Source organism: Sorex fumeus, unplaced genomic scaffold (assembly GCF_029834395.1).
Source record: "Sorex fumeus unplaced genomic scaffold, SorFum_2.1 ptg000115l, whole genome shotgun sequence".
NCBI lineage: Eukaryota > Metazoa > Chordata > Mammalia > Eulipotyphla > Soricidae > Sorex > Sorex fumeus.
In genome coordinates, this window is record NW_026606172.1 from 15,216,203 (window position 1) to 15,237,801 (window position 21,599).

Here is a 21,599-nt window from a genome sequence, read left to right on the forward strand (position 1 = left end):
TCAGGGGGCCAGAGAGACAGTTTACCATTTCAACAGACTGGGGCATGTGCTTTGCATGCAGAAAACTTGGGTTTGGTTCTTGGCACCACATGGTTCCCCAACCACTACCAGGATTAACCCCCAAGCACATATCCCCACCCCTCACCCCCCAACAAAGAATGAGAAATAACAATATAATGTATGGATCTTTTTAATTTGTTTCATTTAGAAAAACAAACATTAGACTAACAATTTCTATGAGTAAACCACCACACATTAAAGATGCAGAGGTAAAATGCATTTGTGTCACAGTATAAAGGAATTCATACTCTAGTGGTAAACACAAAACAGGATATTGACAACAACAAGCAAAAAAAAACCACAGCAGTTGTCTGAGACTGTGGCAAGTTCAATGACAGAAGTGTATACTGGGACAGCATTTAAATGATAGTACATATAAGATGGTAAGAATTTACAAAGAGAGTCTACTTTGTAGTTTGATGACCACAAATTAGTTTATGGAGTGACTATAAAAGACACAATGAGAAAAGATGACATACATCACAGGAGAGAAATGGGCACACTTTCAGCAAGTAGTATACTAAGCATAGTACAAAAAGCAAGGACACATTTAGTATGCAGACTATACTGTGGCTGGAGAGTTCAAGTTGTGAAATATATGTAAATATTTATATGAGTTTATTTATTTATTTTTAGAACACCTCCAGAAGTCAAAAATAAGAATAGATATGAAACAGAATTTGGAGAAAATTTAACCCTTAATGAATGTAAAATGGATTGGGATAGGAGTAGGGCTAGTTAAAGAAACAGGAAGGATGCTTGGAAGAGTACCAAAATGGTATATGTTAAGAGAATGCAAACTATTCATAATTCCAATAAAAAATAATGCAATAGTGTTCAACAGTGTTAGGAAGCATCAGATTTAAGCCAGGATTCAATTAGAGAAAGAAATAGAGAACAAGAGAACAACTGAGATTTCACAAAAGTATCTTCTTCATTAAATCCCACTGCTGTTAAAGAGAAAAACAGCATGTCTATTCTATAACTTTTCTATTCTTTCACTTCCACATTAACTGTTTTTTAATTACAAAATGAATCCAAGAAAACCTGTACATTGATTCCAATATTTTAGAACCTTCTGTACATGTGAAATCATACAAAGAATTCTAAAGGATTCTAAGAGTAAACAATGCTCATTAAGTTCATTGAGGTTTCACCCACAAACCTTTCCATAAAGAAACATAAGAGCAGACCCAAGAGAAAACATAGAGTACTTCAAACACATAGCCAAAGCCACATCCTCTAAATAATGCTTGAAATAGCAGCAGTATATTAAAAAACATATACCACTCACTGAGATTTGCAGTGACTTATTTGGGGTGTTTTATTATATTGCCTCTTAGCTCAACACATTCAACATATACCCTAGAAGCAGAATGAATAAATCTGCGAAGGGAAAATTTTTTTTCTGTAACTACAGATAACGGAAGGCTCTGAACAGGATGGAAAACCCAGATTTATGTATCTATTTGAACAGAATGTAGTTTATGTTGCCTTGAGTTTTCAGGAGATTACAAGCTTTTACAATCTTGTTATTTCTACCCAATTCCACCAAATCATCAGATATATTGATTTTTGTCCCATGTTTTCTAATAATAATGATAGTTTAAATCAAAGTCACAAAATTACTTTAAGAAACACTCTTACAACATTGCAATGTCAATTTTTCAGGAGTGTTTGAAGCCATCAGCTATTTGTACCAAAATGGCATTCAGTTGATTCTCATCATTTAAAAAGTACTAAAAATTTATACATGCAGAGAAAAAGATAATGATTTATATATACTTAATTACTTTTAAAATAATCTAGTAATGTTGCTTCTTTTTATAATAGAACCAGATATCAATGATATTTAGCCTAGGAGTAAATAGGGGTACCCTGGCAATGTGTGGGGCTACACTTGTTAGAGTTCAAGGAACCATGTGGTGCCAGTAACTAAACTCAGAGTCTTATACATACAAGGCATGTGTTCTGCAATTTAAGCCATACCTATGGCCTCTTTTTTTTTTAAGTAATCATGTAAATGGAAACTTCAGTACCCAAAAGAACATTGAGCAAAGAGAGCTAGCAATTTAGCTTGCATCCCTTGATACTACTTTGAAACATAAAATACTAAATTGGTTTCACATAGGCAATTATGAAATATTTAGAGTTACAAATGCGAATAAGGCTCTTTTTTTTATATACTTTAAGGGAAAATCATTATTTCTCCAACAAACGAAGTTTGGAAAACCTGATAGCCAGTTGCACAAGAAAAATTAAACAATGATCATTAGTTAATGCCATACATTAAAAAAATCCTTCAAGGGGCTGGAGCAATAGCACAGCGGGTGGGGCGTTTGCCTTGCACGCAGCCGACTTAGGTTCGATTCCCAGCATCCCATATGGTCCCCCGAGCACCGCCAGGTATAATTCCTGAGTGCATGAGCCAGGAGTAACTCCTGTGCATCGCCGGGTGTGACCCAAAAAGAAAAAAAAAATTCTTCAAAAGTGTATTTTAAACTTGGGTATCAGACCTACCTAAACAATAAAATATAATATAAGAATATATGTTTATAATCAGGAACCTCAACTTTAGAGAGGTTTTTGTAGATTCAAATCCTGTGATATGAGAAACCAAAGCAAAAGCAGTAAACGAGACCACACTAAAATAATTTTACATAGAAACAAACTGACAGTTAGTGGTAGATATTCACATGACATGTAATCAACAAGGTCCTAATATCAAAATCAGATAAAAAAACTTACATAACTAATCAACATTAAGAAGAAACAACCAAGTCAAAGTATGGGCAAAGTATCTGAATACTCTTCTGAAGAAAACAGACACATGAAAAAACATTTAATATCATTTTTTTGAGAAAAGTGCAGACTGAAATCACAATGAGATATCATGTGATACCAGTGAGAATGCCTATGTCAAAAAATAGCGGAAAGATCTAATTTTGGCAAGGAATGTGGAGAAAAACAAAGTCTGGTAAACTGCGTGTAGGAATATATATTTTTTTCCTTAATGGACAATGGTCACGGGGAGCTTGCCAGGCTTTGCCATGCGGGCGAGATACTCTTGGTAGCTTGCCAGCTCTTCGAGAGCAGTGGAAGAATCGAACCCCAGTCGTCTGGGTGCAAGGCAAACACCCTACCTGCTGCACTATCGCTCCAGCCTGGCAAGCTCCCTGCAACGTACTTGATATGCCAAAAACAGTAACAAGTCTCACAATGGAGACGTTCCTGGTACCTGCTTGAGCAAATCCATAACAACAGGACAACAGTGTTACAGTGCTACAATGGGCAATGGTATGGAGGTTCCTTCAACCCTTCAACCAATAAAGAAAAAAAAAGGGAGGAAGGAAGGAAGGAAGGAAGGAAGGAAGGAAGGAAGGAAGGAAGGAAGGAAGGAAGGAAGGAAGGGCGAGAGAGAGTCTCAGTATCATTACTAGTCATACACCAGAAGGATATTAGAAATATTAATTTGAAAGAATATTTTACCACTATTTAACAGGGAAAAAAAGTGCAGTCAACCTACATATTCATCAACAAATGTCAGTATAGAGAAGTTATAGTATATATGCTCAAAGGAATATTATTACATCACTTCAAAAATATGTAATTATTTCCTTGGGAAGAAAGAACAAAGTTGGTAGAGCTTGAGGTAAATGTGCTCAGTGAAATAAGTAAAAGAAAAAAGGGGGAGTCCCTGTTAATAGATATCTTCACTGATATGCAGATTTTGAGTAATAAAAGCAAAGAACTGGAAAAAGAAAAAATTAATATACACCTAACTCAGTGAAAATTGTGTTGGTTGCCAGAGGAAAAAGGAGGGGTGTAAGAATGATGAGTAGAAGGGTGTTTTTGGTGTTAAGATTGCACTGTATACTTGACGATAGGAATAATATTATACATATATCATAGTGAAAAGCTAACCCTCCTCAAAGTGCCATATATTGTCAAAAAACTTTAAAAATCAGTAAAAACAATAAAATGAATTAATAAAATAATGCATCTGAGTAAATCGTAATATATAATATCAAATTAAAGCAATGAAAACATTTTGAATTTTTTTCATATTTCAATCAAATCAAAATTTATTTTGGCAAAATTAAAATCTATATTTGAAATAAAACTACAGACTTTCTTGAATTTGATTTTCAAGACTTCAAACACTTCTTTGCATATAAATAATTTCATGAAATGTTTTTGGAATCCTATAATTTTAGCACAGCTGCTAAAACATAATCCACCAAATAGGAATTGGCAAATAACCACATGTATCCATCTACTTTTCTAAAATATATGTAATGCATCCATTTGTGTATTTGAAATGTATTGATTGGCCAACAAACTATAAGGTATTCTGTTTGGTACAGGAGATAGAGAGCCAAATGAAAAATCATTCACATCCTATGTTAGAGATTTTCAAGTAACTATAGTCCAATAACCACTCCCTCAAAAAAAAATCTAGCAGAAGATGATTTCTATAATAGTACAAAGATGTTCAAGTCATTGGGAAGAAGGAAAGAAAGAAAGGAAGAAAGAAAGAAAGGAAGGAAGGAAGGAAGGAAGGAAGGAAGGAAGGAAGGAAGGAAGAAAGAAAGAAAGAAAGAAAGAACAACAAATGACACCAACTGATAAAGAAGTGAGGGGAAGAGTATCACGTGATTATTACACAAGTTGGCTTATGGTCAAGTTTAGTTCACTGCATGAAGAGTTCACTATATGGACAAATCAATTTCTTTGCACAGAGAGAAATACCACTGAAAGTAAAGACCTTATCAATAGGATGTGACACAAGAAGGGTAAGTGATTTTTAAAATACAATCTGAGACACAGAAGTGACATAGGAAAAGCCAGTTAATTAATTAAGACCAGTAAATTTTGCCAGAAAGGCTATGAGCTATTCAAAGGTATTTGTGAAAAAGGGATATAATAAGACTAGCATTTTAAAAAGTTATCATTTAAAGATAAAGCATGTGTTGGGATACATTAGCTGTGTTGGGCTTAACATTCAACTGAGAAATGCTATAAAGAAGTATCTAAGGCTGAACTGATAGGAAAGCAAGAATGGTGCTTGCCTTATACATGAGAGACCCCAGTTTGATCACTTATTCCACAAAAGGTCCCCTGAGGTCTGACAGGTATGATCCTTGAGCACTGATCCAGGACTAAGGTCTGAGTAGCACCAGTGTTCCCCCACCACCAAAATGACAATAATAAAATGAAGCAACTAATCAGATTTCATCATTGTTCTTAAAGGACAAAGAAACATTGTTGTATCCCAGTGTATAATTTATCATATAACTTAAAAGGAGGAGGAAATTATAATTTGTTGAGTTTTTAGCTAATTTTACATATCTCTTAAGACCAGTAATACAATACTATAAGCAGTCACACAATTCATGCTATGAAATGCTATTTCATGTGACATAATTTTACTCCAAGTTAGCACCCAGACACAGTGTACCTAATGTACCAAATAGCAATAATCATCAGAACTTAAGCCAAATAGATGCGGCAGAAACAGGAATTGCATTAGCAGACTTTAATTTAAAAAGAACCAACCATTTTTAAATGTTAATAAAGAAGACACGATTGAAGAAGTATTCAAGACTCAGAAAATGTATATCCTTTCGAGTGTCACCACAAGTTGGAACACCAAAACGAATCGCATCAATCACTTTTACTTCTGTGGACTCTTTCTGCCTGTGATCTATATTGCAATCTTCTGTGAAGGGATATCAGCTGAAGGAATTTATTTTTAAGGTTTTAAAATGAAAAACTGCATCAATAATTCTTCTGATAACACTTCACAGTTTTAGTATTTCTGCCAGGTTGCAGAAATGGTTTGAAAAGACAGTGTTTGGCGGATGGTGGGGTAGGCAAAGGGGACATTTTATCAACAGCATAATAACACAAGGGTGCTGCACATTAAATGGATTTCCTATGATGACTCTCATTAAATATAAAAAAAATGATGAGGTGCTCAAGACTGCTATTCAAAATGCACATTTAAACCCAGTATAAATTAAAGGGATTGAGTTTTAAACTCCACAATATTTCTGGATATAGAAAAGACAATTCTCTTACACATTTCTTAGAAGACACCGATACACATAAATACCCTGTTTAATTGCTGAAAACATTAGATACATGTTTCACAACTCTAATTTAGCATTCTACATGCCTAATGTATTAATTGACTATGCATTATTTTTTAAGTTACAACAAGAAATGAGCTAAAGTAGACGGGTGGCAAAGCTCAGCGTTGACTGACTCCTTAAGCTGGAAACAATAGCTGTGTAAGAAAATCCCCGTGTGATTATTTTTAGAGCGGCAAACTCACCTATCAGGAGGTCAATTTAGATTAGAGGTCTGCTTCTGTTAACTTGAAAGTGTGTTTTTGAGAATTTAAATATAGCGTGCAGTAAATTAGATTTGATTTCTGCTAAATGGTGCTTTGATACTGCATCAGCCCAGGCTGACTTCAATCAAAGTCACACTCAAGCTCTGTTATGCTAATGCCCACCTTTGAGAGCGGGTGGGTAATATGGAAATCAGAGAGCTGAATGGGAGTTGGACGCACAGGCCAGGCGAGGTGAGCTCTGAGATGAGGGGTTGGGGGACTCAAAAGGTTAATCACTTCATGTTCGGAGTTGCTTTTACAGGAAATTATGACTTTTTATGGCAGGCATGAACATGGAGATAGGAGGCAGCAGGTGCGTCCGTGTGACAGAGGCTGCAGACACATGCAGCCGCTCTTGGTGCATAAAACTAGTGGCTTATGCAATATTAATACGCATTCGGGATCTGTATCAGATTCTAGTTGAAAGTAACAGTTCTGCTATTAAACTATTTTGGGATTTCAAGTATGATATATTCTATAAGCATATTTGAAAAGCATACTTCCACATCATAAGCTTGTGTTAAGACTTGCTGAATCACAAACTGCCTAACACAACCGCAATGATAATTAACATAAATTAAGCGGTATTAAGTGATAGAGAGTGTGTTTAAACTATGAACAGACACACTGTCATTCAATATTTAAAGAACCTGTGTCTTTACGTTATCCAGTGGGGTGTAAAGGCCATTCAGTCTACTGAATCTTATAAAAGGTAGAGGTTTTTCTAAAGATAAAAGCAATGGATTAAAGTCAGATCTGATCGACTTCTGGTCCAACTGAGGCCATAGCTGAGCCCCTTAAATACTGAGGCACTACATTAATTTTGTTACTGCAAACCACAATCTGTTTAACTGAGAAGTTGCTAAATCTCATCCCCAAAAGAGGGTTAGAATTGCATGCTATGATTTTCAGTGCTACATTATATAGTTAAAATCATTACATGTCTTTCCACAAAAACAGCTTTTGTTATAGAAATAGCATAAAAACTATGATCTTCTAAACTTACCTATAAGTACACTCTTCATCTGGGGAACATAAAGCAACAAAATGGGAGACTAACAACCAGGAGTGGCTGAGATTAGTACCAGGAATTTTGCTCCACAACTTGTAGGCCAGCCACACATGTTAGGGGAAAAGGAAGCTCAAATAGAGAAGAGAGCAGCAAATAAAGGGTGTTGTGAGGATCCTCCCAGGGTGGGAGAAGCATGCTGAAAGTAGACTATAGACCAAACATGATTGCCGCTCAATGCCTCTCTTGCAAAACACAGGACCCAACAGAAGAGAGAGAGAACAAGAAGGAATGCCCTGCCACAGAGGCAGGGGGGATGGGGGGATGGGGGGTAGAAGGGATGCTGGGACCTGTGGTGGTGGAGGATGGGCACTGGTGGAGGGATGGGTACTTGATCATTGTATAACTGAAACCCAAACACAAAAATTTGTAAGTCAATAACTGTACCTCATGGTGTTTCACTAATAAAAAAAGATAAGTACACTCTTTCTTAGGCATACTTACATCAAAGCACTCCATACTCAAAAACGTACAGTGTTTTTCCATTTTTATCTTAACAATACTTGCACATTATTATCCTCAGTGTAGCATTTGGCTTCTATCAACTAGCCTAAGATTTTAGCAATATGACACTCACATTTCCCCAAACTAGCCTTATCATAGTAGCAGACCAGGCTACTTTCAGTCAGAGTTTGTGTCACATGTTTTATTTACATAAATAAATTCATATATGTATTTGCTCTTGTGATTATTTTGCTATCTATGATTCTTTGTACCACTTTGGCAAATCTAACACTTGCAATTTTCTCATGTTAATTACACTTTAAAGTATTTTTCCTGGTTTGCATTGCTCTGTTACTCTATTAGTTGCTTTTCAGTATATATCACTTCAGTTACAAGATCTTACTGGGATGGAAAGCTGCCTGACATTTTGCATTTGAAAAGCATCTTTATTTGTTCTGGAAAGACTCCTCCAAATAGTTGACACTAAATAAAAGGCATGGAATAAGAATTTTTTAACTGTTAATAAATCTTTTTTAAATTGCATGAACCTGTTGAACTAAGCGCATAACTCTCTTTCCATCTAATAATATGTGAAGGATATAACACATTACAGTCAGTGAAAATGACTCACTATTTTAAGTATTTAACAGAAGAAAAAATACATTGTTAAAGTATCTTCTAACTGGTTCTTATTGGCCCTTATGTAGAGAATAACCCCTGCATCAAACATTTGTGACTCATTGACTTGTATGAAAAACTACCATCCCAGCTCAACAAAAGTGACTTAGGAAAGAATAAACATTGACTAACAATAGATTCTGGAAGTTTTTGCAAAAAAAATCTATTTTTGTCATACCTTACCAAGAAAATTAAGATAGAAATAATGTTATTTCATTATAATGCAATATTGAAAAGGAGAAAGGGATAAAATGTACTTAAATTAAAAACAAACAGGTCAGATTCTAACTATTAAATTATTCTTCCAACTCATTTAATTAATATAAAACTTCTACTTTTGACTATTTGATTTCAAATATATTTGTTAATAAAATTGGAAAATATGTATAACATCACAAAATATGTGACACTTATTGACATAATTAAACTCTGAGGAAGAAATGAATTTATAGTAGAAAACATAAGTTATGAATACATTGTTTAAGATAATCATTTAAGTGAAGCTGATTTAATTTCATTATATCTATGTCACTATTTCCAAAGAATGAAAAATGATTCAAATGCTATGTTTCATTTGACCATATTTCTTGGAAATAATTATCCTAGGGGTATGATAAATTTTCTTTCCCATTCCATATTGTAATTCTAAATGATACTAAAAGAACTTATTCAATAGAAAATTGACTTCTCTTTTATCTTGAATAAAAGAATTAAAATGTTTATTATATTATAATGTTCAATATGTGTATATATATCATAAAGTACATAAAGAAAAGTACAAAATGGATCAATGTTTTTATATAGAGAGAAAGTAAATGGTCAAAGACAGAGTGATCACAATAGATCACAATATTAGAGTCTTCATTTAGTTAGGCTTTGCATTTTATTCTTCTTTCATTCTGAAATATGTAAATTTAATCCCATTTCTATATAGAGAAGATGTGTCACAATATGCAGCTCTCCACATATTTAACCATTCTTAAGGAATACATTGATTGTGAACACATTAAATTTGAAGGTTCTTATTATATCTAAGCTCATATATAACATATATATCTAAGCTTGTATATAACTCAGGGTTCCTCAAAATTTGAGTGGAAATACTGACTGGGAAGTAAAGTTAGGCATATATATTAAAAAGCAGTTAGTGGATTTCTAAATTAATGTGAATTCTGAAAGCAAATTTAAGGAGGGCCGAAGGTATTAACAGTCTATGGTATGTCTGACACACAAAACAACACAAAATACACATGTCCTCTGATGGCAGTTCAGATAATTTTGTGGGGGGAAGAATAAAGCACAGGGTTAAGGGTGCACATATTGCAAGGAAGTGCAAGTCCTAGGATTGATCTCAACATCCCATCTCTCCAAGAACTATCAGATGATTCCCTGGTGGCCTTCGGCATCATGGATCAAAGCAGCATTGCACTGTTGGCCGAGAACCAAAGACTGTGGTCAATTGGCTGAGTATTCCATGAGGGGCCTGAGCACCCCCTAAGCACTGCTTGGGAAGTCCCCCCAAAATATTATTTAGTTCATGCCACATAAAATATAAGGCTTACTAGAAAGGATCACTGTAAAAAAAAAAAAAGAAGAAAAAAACCTGTTGAATGGCTAGAATATCTATGAAAAAAAGGAACATATTTGGTTCAAAATGTAATGCATTTTTGGATTTCATGTGCATAGAAATAGATGTATGCACATAGCCACTATAATTTGTACCTTAACTTAGTTTCTGTTCCACAACCCCCTCCCCACTTAATTTTTAAGGTAAGACATTACTAGATAACCACAGCAATACATTTGTGCTAGAAATGAAGCTGGGTAGTGGTTGTCAGTTTGATTCATAATGTTAAATTCGGTGATGTTTAAACAATCTTTTACTGTTTACATCTTCAGTCAGAGTCTGGGACACTAATTTCTCTATGTTTTGGAACTCACCATCCACGAGAGAAAAGTTTCATGTCAACAATTAAAAACAATGTAATAGAATTGGAGAAATAGTGCTTTGGTTTAGGTGTTTGCCTTGTTTGCAGCTGACACCAGCTAGATCACTGGCACTGCATATGGTTCACCAAGCATCACCAGGAGTGAGCCCAAAGTAAACCCTGATCTCAGTCTCATGCACTCCACCCCACCTCCTGAACCAAACAAAGAATGAGACAATATGCTTAAATATGTGTTCTAATACAAGGAGTCTGACCTCTCTTAGCGTAACAACTCAGTTGGCTTCAACTGTTGGGGAAAGCAGAAAGAAAGGAGGGGGATGGGGGAGATTAGGAAGAGGGAAGAGAGAAAGGGAAAGAGAGAGAAAGAAAGAAATTGAGATCAGCACACTCAGTTTAATCTTCTAAAGGAACTAAGCAAGTGAGTGAGAGAATGCCACAGTGTTGTTCCTTTTAGATGAATTGGGTGAGAAGAATGGAAAAGGACTTATTTTACACTCAGGGGAACACAAGCATTATATAGGACATATGAGATTGTTGGATTATATCAATGCACCACATATTTTGACCTGACTCCTTGACAATCATAGACAAACAAAGTCTGTTAAATTCAAGGATTAAGTTAGTAAAACTATGTATATTTATATGCAAGTTGTCTCACAGGATTTAGCAAATTCGATTTAATTTTAAAAGTACTAAATTTTTCTACACTGAAAAAATATGAGTTGACTATATGTAACAAAGTGTCATATCTTAGATTGTGTAAATTTTTTTTATATTTCAAATTACAAAACAGATTCCTTTTCATTTTTAAGTATAGGAAAGTAGGTAGTATAGGAAATTAGGTATTATAGGAAACAAACCCAAAGTCCAGCATATAAACTTTATTTAATTCTCAAATTCTCTGAAAGATATAAACTGATACTTCATATAAAATGTCAATATTTTAAATAACTTTCTAATTTGTATTTCACATTTTTACATATTACTCTAATTCCGGGCTGGAGTGATAGCACAGTGGTAGGGCATTTGGCTTGCACACGGCCAACCTGGGTTGGATTCCTTAGCTCCTCTCCAAGAGCCCAACAAGCTACCAAGAGTATCTCACCAACAGGGCAGAGCCTGGCAAGCTACCTGTGAGGTATTTGATATGCCAAACACAGTAACAAGTCTCACAATGGAGACGTTACTGGGCTTGCTCTAGCAAATTGATGAACAACTGGAGGACACTGCTACAGTGCGGTTCATTCTAATGCCAACAGTAACTTTCCATTTCTATTTGCTTTCCTGAGAACACTGAGGCTAAAAAAATAAAATATCATTTTAAAGGGATTGTTAGTTCACAAGAGAAGATAATTAACGTAAGCTGATGGCTAAAGAAGGTGATGTTATTCTTTTAAAATTTAATCTTATTATTTTTCACTAGCAAGAGAAGAGTTCAAAGAGTAGTAAAAATAATCCACTACAGATTCTAATTTAGGGCAACTAGATTTCTTATATTTGGTGTGGGGAGGTTGTAAGTATAGCGATGATGATGGGAAACTATAGTTAAAAACATTTTATCAAGTAAATGGTGAGACAAGACATCCATTTTATTCACTTAACCTGTCAAGTTGCCAGAACTGTCATGTCAGCACTTTAGCTAAACCAAGAAGGCTGATCACATCCCATTATCTCATTTTTTAGAAAAAGATTGCATGAAGATGCCAATCAGGAAAAACAGGGAAAATAGAACCAGCAACCCAGGAACAAATGTACTGATGCTGAAGGGCTGCTTAGTTAACGGAATTTTAATATGCAACTGCAATGTTTCTTAATAACATTAATTACACGCTTAGTAAGGCACCATCCTAACTCATTAGTGCCTTCTTTTTGTTGTATTTTATCTCCTACTAGCAGTATGGGGACTATGTGATTGGCCTGTTACCATTAATGTTGCTTAATCTTTTTATAGCACTATTTAAAGCTGCTTGCATAAACATTTTCTAGGCAGTATTACCTATGTATGCATATGTGTGTATCAATTAATTGCACCAACATTTGGCATGCCCCTTCCACACATAACTGTTATGCTAGACCGAGAGGCAGGAGAAAGATAAATAAAACAATGTGTTTCCTCACAAAAAGCTAACAGTTTTGTATGGCAGAAGAAAATAATATCCCTAATAAATCTGAGAAGCAATGCTTTCCATAAGAGAGCTTTAAACACATACTCAAATATATTTCAACTCAAAACTTAATCTGGTAGTTTATATATTTTTAATGAATATAATTATGCACTATTCTCTTGAGTGATTTTAATAATGCTTTTAATGAATACTGTCATAATTCAAATGTCATGCATGTAATATTTAGGTATAATATACATCCTTTTATCTGTCTCTATAAACAATGATAGCTACGAATTTCTGAGGCCTACACAAATGAAAACTTTGCTTTTTTAGAAGTTGTGCATAATTTTTTTTTCTTACAAGAGATAAGCCTCTTTTGACAGTTTCTAGTATTCTTTTAAGTCAGTAAAGTTACACTAGTCTCAGATCAAATATTTAAATTGCCCCTTAATCCATTTTTAGTTTGTTTTGTTGTTATTATTTAGGGCCCACACCCAGTGGTGCTCAAGGTCTCCTCCCAGCCTTTTCCCCAGGAGAGTATTCCTGACAGTGCTGAGGGACAATGCTTGATGATAACCCATTCTGTGATATTTGGATGGGAAGAAAGAGATCTAGAATCAAGAGTCCCAGGAAGAGACATGGCTGGTAGATAACTATATAAATTGTGAAAACTCGGAAGAAGATACTGAAGGAAAGAAAAAGTCAAGTCTACTGTGATCTTCTGATCTTCGTCAACGCTCAAGAATCAGGGACGCTGTCTCATTTGCCAAGACATCAAAAATCAGATGGGCTGGACATGTAATGAGGTTTACAGACAACCGCTGGACTAGAGCCATTACTGATTGGATTCCACAGGACATCAAAAGATCACGTGGACGCCCACCTATAAGATGGTCAGACTTTTTCGTCAAGACCCTAAATGATCGGTTTGAGGCTCTGCATGTTCCTAGAACGAACAGATACCATTGGGCTACGCTAGCACGCAACCGGGATGAATGGAGACATTACTGGCACCCGCTCGAATAAATTGATGAATAATGGGGATTAAGTGATTAAGTGATTAAGTGACTGTGAATGACAGACTTTTAAGGTGTGTTCCCTGATCTTTATTTTGTGCAATGATTCTCTTGCTATTCTTTTTTTCTTTCTTTTTTTACTTCTTGGGTCACACCTAGAGATGCTCAGGGATTACTACTGACTCTGAGCTCAGGAATCACTCCTGGTGATGCTCAGGGGACCATGTGGGATGCTGGGGATTGAACCTGTGCAAGACAAACACCCTACTCATTGTACTATCACTCCAGCCCTCTCTTGTTACTCTTAGTTTTTTCACATGGCAAAGGGATTTTGCAGATGTAATTATGATTACTAATTATTTGCTTTTAGTATTAATCAGCTTGGTCTAATCTAATCATGAGACCTTTCAATCAGGGAATTTTTCTCTAGCTATTATCAGAAGAGAAAGTCAGAGGGAAACAAGCAAAGTGCTTGCAGGACTAATGAACCATTGATCACTTTGAAAGTTGTTGAAGTCATATGCAAAGCCTGGTGAGTAAGTGAACTGTGCATGGCCCTGCATAGAAGACAAAAAGGACTTGGAGACTTCAATCTTATAAACACAAGTGCTTACTTCTATTGATAACTTGAATGAACTTGAAAGTGAGTTATTCTGGAGCATGTAAAGAGAGTTTAAACTCAACAATATAATATTGTTGCCACATACCTGGAGGCCCCCCACTGAGAAAATTTGGAACGCTGGCCTATAAACTATGATGGGTACTATTTAGGGTGTTTCTGCAGGAATCTGTTGTCCAGCAATTGAAAATTAATACATCTACATCTCTTCATTATGGATCAGGGTGTATAAAGGAGGAATGTTACCTAAATTAAGAAATGTAAATCTCTAAATATATTTAGAAGACATGTTTTATAAGGCATACAAAGAGTTTGTAACTTAAAAAGGGGTTGTTGTATTTTATGCATGTAAACAGTATATCTGGGAAAAAAATGTTTTCTTAAAAGAAATACTCAAGACAACATAGAAAGAGAGAGAGAGAGAGAGAGAGAGAGAGAGAGAGAGAGAGAGAGAGAGAGAGCAAGACGGAAAGTGCCTGGCACATAGTCAGGGGGTGGCACAGTGGGGGTGACTGGAGGGATACTGGGGACATTGGTGGTAGAAAATGTGCATTTGTGGAGGGATGGGTGTTCTATAATTTCATTACTGAAAGTCAATCGTGCAAGTTTTGTAACTGTATCTCATGGTACATGGAGCGATAGCACAGTGGTAGGGCGTTTGCCTTGCACACAGCCAACATGGCCGACCCGAGTTTGATTCCTCCGCCCCTCTCGGAGAGCCCAGCAAGCTACCGAGAGTGTTCGATATGCCAAACACGGTAACAACAAAGTCTCCAATGGAGACGTTACTGGGCCCGCTCGAGCAAATCGATGATCAACGGGAGGGCCTTTACCTTTACCTTTTATCTCATGGTGATTCAATTAAAAAATTTAACAAAAAACACGGAGAATATTTCGTTTTAATAGAACCATAGTAATAAAGGATAGAAACTGGAAAAGAGTGATCTGATTTCCCACACACTACCATATAATATTAGATAATAAAAAAGAATGTAATATGAAATAAAGATGATGAGTTACAAATTATTGTAAAATTAATAAATACAGAATTTTGAGGAAACCAAACATAATTGTTGTTTGAATAAGTGAAACAAAAAAAAATAAAGATACAGCAGAAGAAAGTATTTTTGAAACAGCGAACTGAGGATGAATCAATGGATTCATGAGCCTTGATTTGTCATAAAAATGTTAGATGGAAAATGATCAGTCCCAATTATAACCCACAAATGTATGGGGGAAGGGAATAGATTAGTGCTTTCATAATAAAGAGGTGTCCCAATCTGGCATAAAAGAGTGTGTAAGGGGCTGAAAATACAGTAGAGCACATAAGGGGTTTGTCTTGTACATGAGAGACTTGGGTTGAATCCATTGCATCATATATGATGTCCTGAGCATTACCAAAAGTAACCTTAGGGTACAAAAATAGGAGTAATGCCTGAGTACAGAGCCAGGTGGAAACCTTGACCATACTTGGTTGTAGTCATCCATCTGTCCAAAATTCTATAGACCTCAGATCTTACTATGTTATCATTCAATAAAAAAGAGCATAACAATTTCACCAAAAACTAGGGAATAAAAGAAAATATGACCCAGCATTTCTTTTTACTAAAGCCCTCCTTTAGAGGAAATAAAATATATTTTCAAACACACAAAACCATTCAAAAAGAATAAACTGAGTGACGTCAATCAGTCAAGCATGGATATCCAGCACTTCTGCATATCACCTTAGAAAGCAGTGTTAAGATATTTTAAATGTTTCACAGTATGGAAAATATTAGAAATTATAAGACAAATCCATGCATTACAAAATCCTGTTTAATCAAAATAAATGAAACAATGAATGACATGATGCTCAATAATAATTAAATGAGACTAAATAAAACAGTAAATTAGTGCCAGGTATAAAAAACATAAAGTTTGCAGGAGCAAGGCAACACCTAAGGTCCTGAGTGAAAGCTTATCTAAAGAATGGTTGCAGGGAATGAAAGTAGATATTTCCTTCCGAGACACACAGTCAGGATTCCTTTTACAGAAATGTGGATCAGAACAAGAAAAAATAGCCAAATTAATTCTTAGTCAAAAAGAAGATGGAAGGCATCACTTTCCTCAACTTTGAACTGTACTATAATGTGGTAGTAATTAAAACAGCATGGTACTGAAATAAAGACAGATCCTCAGATCAAAAATACAATTGAATATCCAGGGCCAGATAAATAGTACAATGGGTTGGGCATTTACCTTGCGTGAAGCTGACCTGGGTTCAATCTCCAGCATTCAAATGGAGAACAGCCAAGAGTAATTCTTGAATACAGAGCCAGGAGTAACATCTAAGCATTGAGTGTGACAGCACTCCCCTACCTTCCACCAAAAAAAAAAAAAATAAGCCAAAAATCCAGAGACACACTAATGTATATGGTAAGTTCTTCAATAAAGTACCAAAAAAAAAAAAATCAAATGGAGCAAGGAAGGTTCTTCAATAAATAGTTTTCAAAAGCATGGTTAGGCACATGCAAGAAAAAATAAACATAGATTTCCTTCTAATATTATACTCAAAGGCTCAAAGGTCAAATCAAAATTTATTAAAGACCTTTATAGCAAACCTGAATTCATAAAGCACATAGAGAAAAACATAGGTAGAACTCTGCATCATGGTGAAGCTAAAGGCACCTTAAGGATAAAATGCCACTGACCAAGCAAGTGGAAGCAAAGATAAAGAAATGGGACTACATTAAAGTAAGAAACTTTGGCACCTCAAAGGAAATGATAATAAGAATAGAGTCAGTCTACACACTGGGAGAAACTATTCTCCACCACTCATTTGATAGAGGGTTTATGTTCAAGTTAGATAAACACCAAACTGCATCAAAAAACGAAAAGAAGAGATGAGCAGAAACTTCCTCAAAGAAGGGATACAAGTGGAAACAAGACAAATTGCTCTACTACCCCATAATCATCAAGGAAATACAAATTAAAACAACAATAAAATGTTACATCACACCAAAGAGACAGGTCTGTGATTGTGGATTCGCAGGAGGGGAGATCTCACTGCTGGTAGGCCTGTCAACTGATTCATCATTTTGGAAGGCAATATGGACAGCCCTTAGCAAACAAGTCAACCCCGGGAACTGAGTCTCCATAAAAGCCAGCAAATGTACTACAAAGGCCTAGGAATATACCACAGAGTCTCAAAACCATAATTCAGGAAAGACATCTGCACTCCTATGCTCAATTCCTATGCTCATTGCAGCACTATTCACAAAAGTCAAAATCTGGAACAACCCAAGTGTCCAAGAACAAATGACTGGATAAATTGTAAAATGTTTCTGTATACACAATGTGATACTAATCAGCCTTAAGAAAAGATGGAGCCATGCAATGTGCTGCTATGTGCCTGGATCTGGAGAGTATCATGCTGAGTGAAATGAGTCTGAGGAAGATGAATAGACAGTAAGATCTAACTCACATGTGAGATGTAAAGAAACATAGTACGGGAGTAACTAAAGTCCAGAGGCATAGAAACTAATAATTTTAAAAAAGCAGGAAAACTGGTCCTTAGTAAGAAATTTTCAACTCTGGGGGGGAGGAGGGATAGGACACGAAAGGGACCACAATGAGAATGTTAGAAGGAAATGCTCACTCTGGAATAGATGCTGAAAGGAGTTAAAGTGACATGCATGATGTCCAATCAGTATAATACTGTAAACCAATACCTAAAAGGGAGAAAATAGAGAAAAAAACAGCCTCATAGAGGAAGATGGATGGATGGTGGGAGGAAAACTGGGGACATGGTGGATGGAAGTGGACACTGGTAAAGGGAATAGTGTTGGAACACTGTATACCTGAAACCTAATGATAAATAACTTTGTAATTCCTAGTGATTCAATCATATTTTTGAAGGAACAAGAAAAGAGTCTATATTAATATCTCCACATTTTGGGATCTTTAAAAAACTGTGCTGGGGGCTGGAGCAATAGTACAGCAGATAAGGTGTTTGCCTTGCAGGAGGCTGACCCGGGTTTGATTCCAAGCATCCCACATGGTCCCCCTAGTACCGCCAGAAGTAATTCCTGAGTGCATGAGCCAGGAATAACATCTGTGCATTGCTGAGTGTGACCCCCCCAAAACAACAACAACAACAAAAATTTGTGCTGTTTCTAATTATTGTTCAGATTTCAAGGTGGGATAGAAGGTGGTGATATCAAAAATACTAGTTGCATTAGTCTTGACTGCTTTAGAATTCACCCTGGAAACACTTCAGTCGCTCAGTTTTCATGCAGCCTCATTCCTGTTGCTGGCTGTTTTGAGTATGTTATAGACAAAGCCCACTTCAACTCAAAACTGAATTTTCTGAAAAGAGGATCTATTTAATTTGAGAATTTCAGCAGTTAGAATATTGAAAAAATATGTCCAGATATTTCTGATCTGAACAGTGGACAATTCAGTAATAAAAAAAAATGTTGGATTTTCCCATATATATATTTACATCTTAAGACTTAGAAATTTGTGGGGGCTCAATTATATTCTTCTATGAAAAAGTAACATTTCTTTGAGTCACTAAATTTTAACTTTTTTTTTTTTGCTTTTTTGGGTCACACCCAGCGATGCTTAGGGGTTACTCCTGGTTCATGCACTCAGGAATCACTACTGGCGGTGCTCAGGGGACCATATGAGATGCTGGGAATCAAACCTGGGTTGACCGTGTACAAGGCAAATGCCCTATCCACTGTGTTATCGCTCCAGCTCCGAAATTTTAACTTCTTATAAAGTTGTGTATTGTCAATTTGTTTTTGATATTTCAAATAAGTTTTGCTTGATACATCCAGCTTTTAGTTTTCATACTGGAGGCAATCAGCATCTAGCATATGGTACACAAGATACAAAACAGAGCAGGACTCAGCTTCCCAGGCAAGGCAGCTGGTAGATCTGACAGTTCTTTTCCAAATTACTCATCATGTTTTGAGTTGCTGCTAGGGAAAAATGTGTTGCCCATCTCCAAAATAGATGTTCTTTTTATATTTTAAGCTTGGGAAAGGCTTCCAATTGAAAATAAGACAGATGGGTAAAGGAAGCAAGATATTTATTCCTATTTAGACCATTTTCTTCTGTCAGTTCTCTCCACAGATGAGTTTTGCAAATAAACAAATGACTTATTTTCAGTGATTATAGTTAACTTTGTCCTAGAATTGACTTTTACTTCTCGTAGAAAGAATACCATTGGAATGATAAACTGTCAAAGCCGCAGACAGGACTGTTTTTTTTTTTTATTAATGAGTGGCATCAATTTAGATTTTGTGGTGACCTACAAGTATGGAAGCTGGACCAGTGACTCTTTTGAGATGTTGGTGGCAATGCAGATAAGTGAACTCTGCTAAATACTTCCCATCATGGGGAAGTCTGTAATTGTCTGTTTTCATTGGTATTTCCTATACTTGGTATCTAAATCAGGAGTTGTTTCTACATTCTCCAAGTTACAAGCCAAAAAAGTGTTTATTCCAACCAATAAATTATATAGAGTTGCCAATTATTTAATACAAATGAGGCTTATAGGTGTTTTATACTTGGACAAACCTCACAGTTTGTGGATTTATAATGATTTTTAAATGGTACTTCTACACAGAATACCAAGTTTCAAGTGATAATGTGATATAAAAATTGCATTCTCAACTATGACTAGTCTAGAATCTGCATATACTTTTTACTTGGAAAGTTTTAAACAAAAAATGTCCCTGAATTTTGTCTAAACTTTATATGTTTGGTATAAATGTCATCAGAAAACCTATATTGAAATTAAAAGCTGATTTCTCACTCTTTCTTGTGAATACCACTTTGTAGACTACTCTTTGTGCCATTACTATGAGTTTCAAAGTTGAAAAATTAGCTGTTTAATTCACTGATAAACGTTTTAATATGAATGTAGTTCTCTATTATTTGAAATTATTCATTATTTGATTTGTTCTTTATGGGCCTCACAATAAAATTAGAAACATCTATTGTTTATGAATTGAAATTAAGGCAAACGGGGGAAACACTGAGGGGAGGTGGATTAGTCTAAATAGAGCCCATGGCAGCCACTTGCTCCCACAATCCAAAATCACTGCCATGTGCGCATCTGGACTCCATTGTCTCAGGACTGACCTCATCGAGATATTAACTTACTGGAAATTCGGGTACGTGGGTTTTGTGACTGAAATCTCCAGACTGTCTCTAAATCAGGATGGGCTACCTTCACCCACTTCCCTGTAATTGTGTAAGACCCAGTAGTCACATTCATACCTCAAAGTTGCCACCCAGATAAAAATTTACTACACCTTTACCTTCCCGATAAAAATACTGCACCTAACATTTCAAATGCTACAAAACTGATAAACCAGTAATAGCATACCAAATGGGAGAAAAAAAACAATCTCAATTAACAAAATATAAACCCAGAAGGCTTTCCCTGGAACAACATCTTAGGAATTTCTCATACAAAGACTTAATGTCCCTATGATGAGATACAATACGTCATTGGTCCATGGTTTGAGGCCTGCCTCAATTACTAAAGGAGATGGCAGCGGGAATAGAGAAGGGACCACTAGGACAACAATAGGTGGAAAAGATTATTCTGGATAAGATATGTGTGCTGAAAGTAAGTAAAGGAGTATGTACGAAAATTCTCAGAACTTATATTGGAAACCATTTTGCTCAAAAAGGCAGAGAGAGAGAGAGAGAAAGAGAAAGACAGAGACAGAGACAGAGACAGAGACAGAGATTGGCTGCCAGGGCTGGGTACAGAGAGAGAGAGAGAGAGAGAGAGAGAGAGACAGAGACAGAGACAGAGACAGAGATTAGCTGCCAGGGCTGGGTACCTTGGGGATGGGAAGGCTCTCACTCGCCCCACAGACTGGCGTGAGTCTGGTGGCATGGTTCTGGGAGCCTCCTTTTATACTCCCATCTGATGCTCCACAGTAATTCAATAAACTCAAAATGTTTAACAATTTAAAAAAATAAAATTAAGGAAAAAGTATACACAAGAAATGTAGTCTAATTTCCTCATTATATTTCCATCTTTTTTTTGTGATGTAGTAAAAGCAGGTATAACATTCGGTTTTGAAAACTAATAGTAGTTGTCAAGTTTAAAGTATAGTTCTTCATACTTCTGAACATTGTCATAAGTCACTTGAGATAGATTTATGAAATGACAGTTTTTACCAGAATAAAGTATGATGTGTCAAGATGCTATTATTTAGTGCTAATCCAATGGGAATTTGAAAAAA

The 21,599-nt window shown here is 35.8% G+C and overlaps 1 protein-coding gene across 5 annotated transcripts in view; it reads right to left on the minus strand.

Annotated features, from left to right (window-relative positions):
• ROBO2 (roundabout guidance receptor 2) overlaps window positions 1-21,599 on the minus strand; it is a 641,887-nt gene that overhangs the window by 114,968 nt on the left and 505,320 nt on the right. The window lies entirely within an intron of this gene.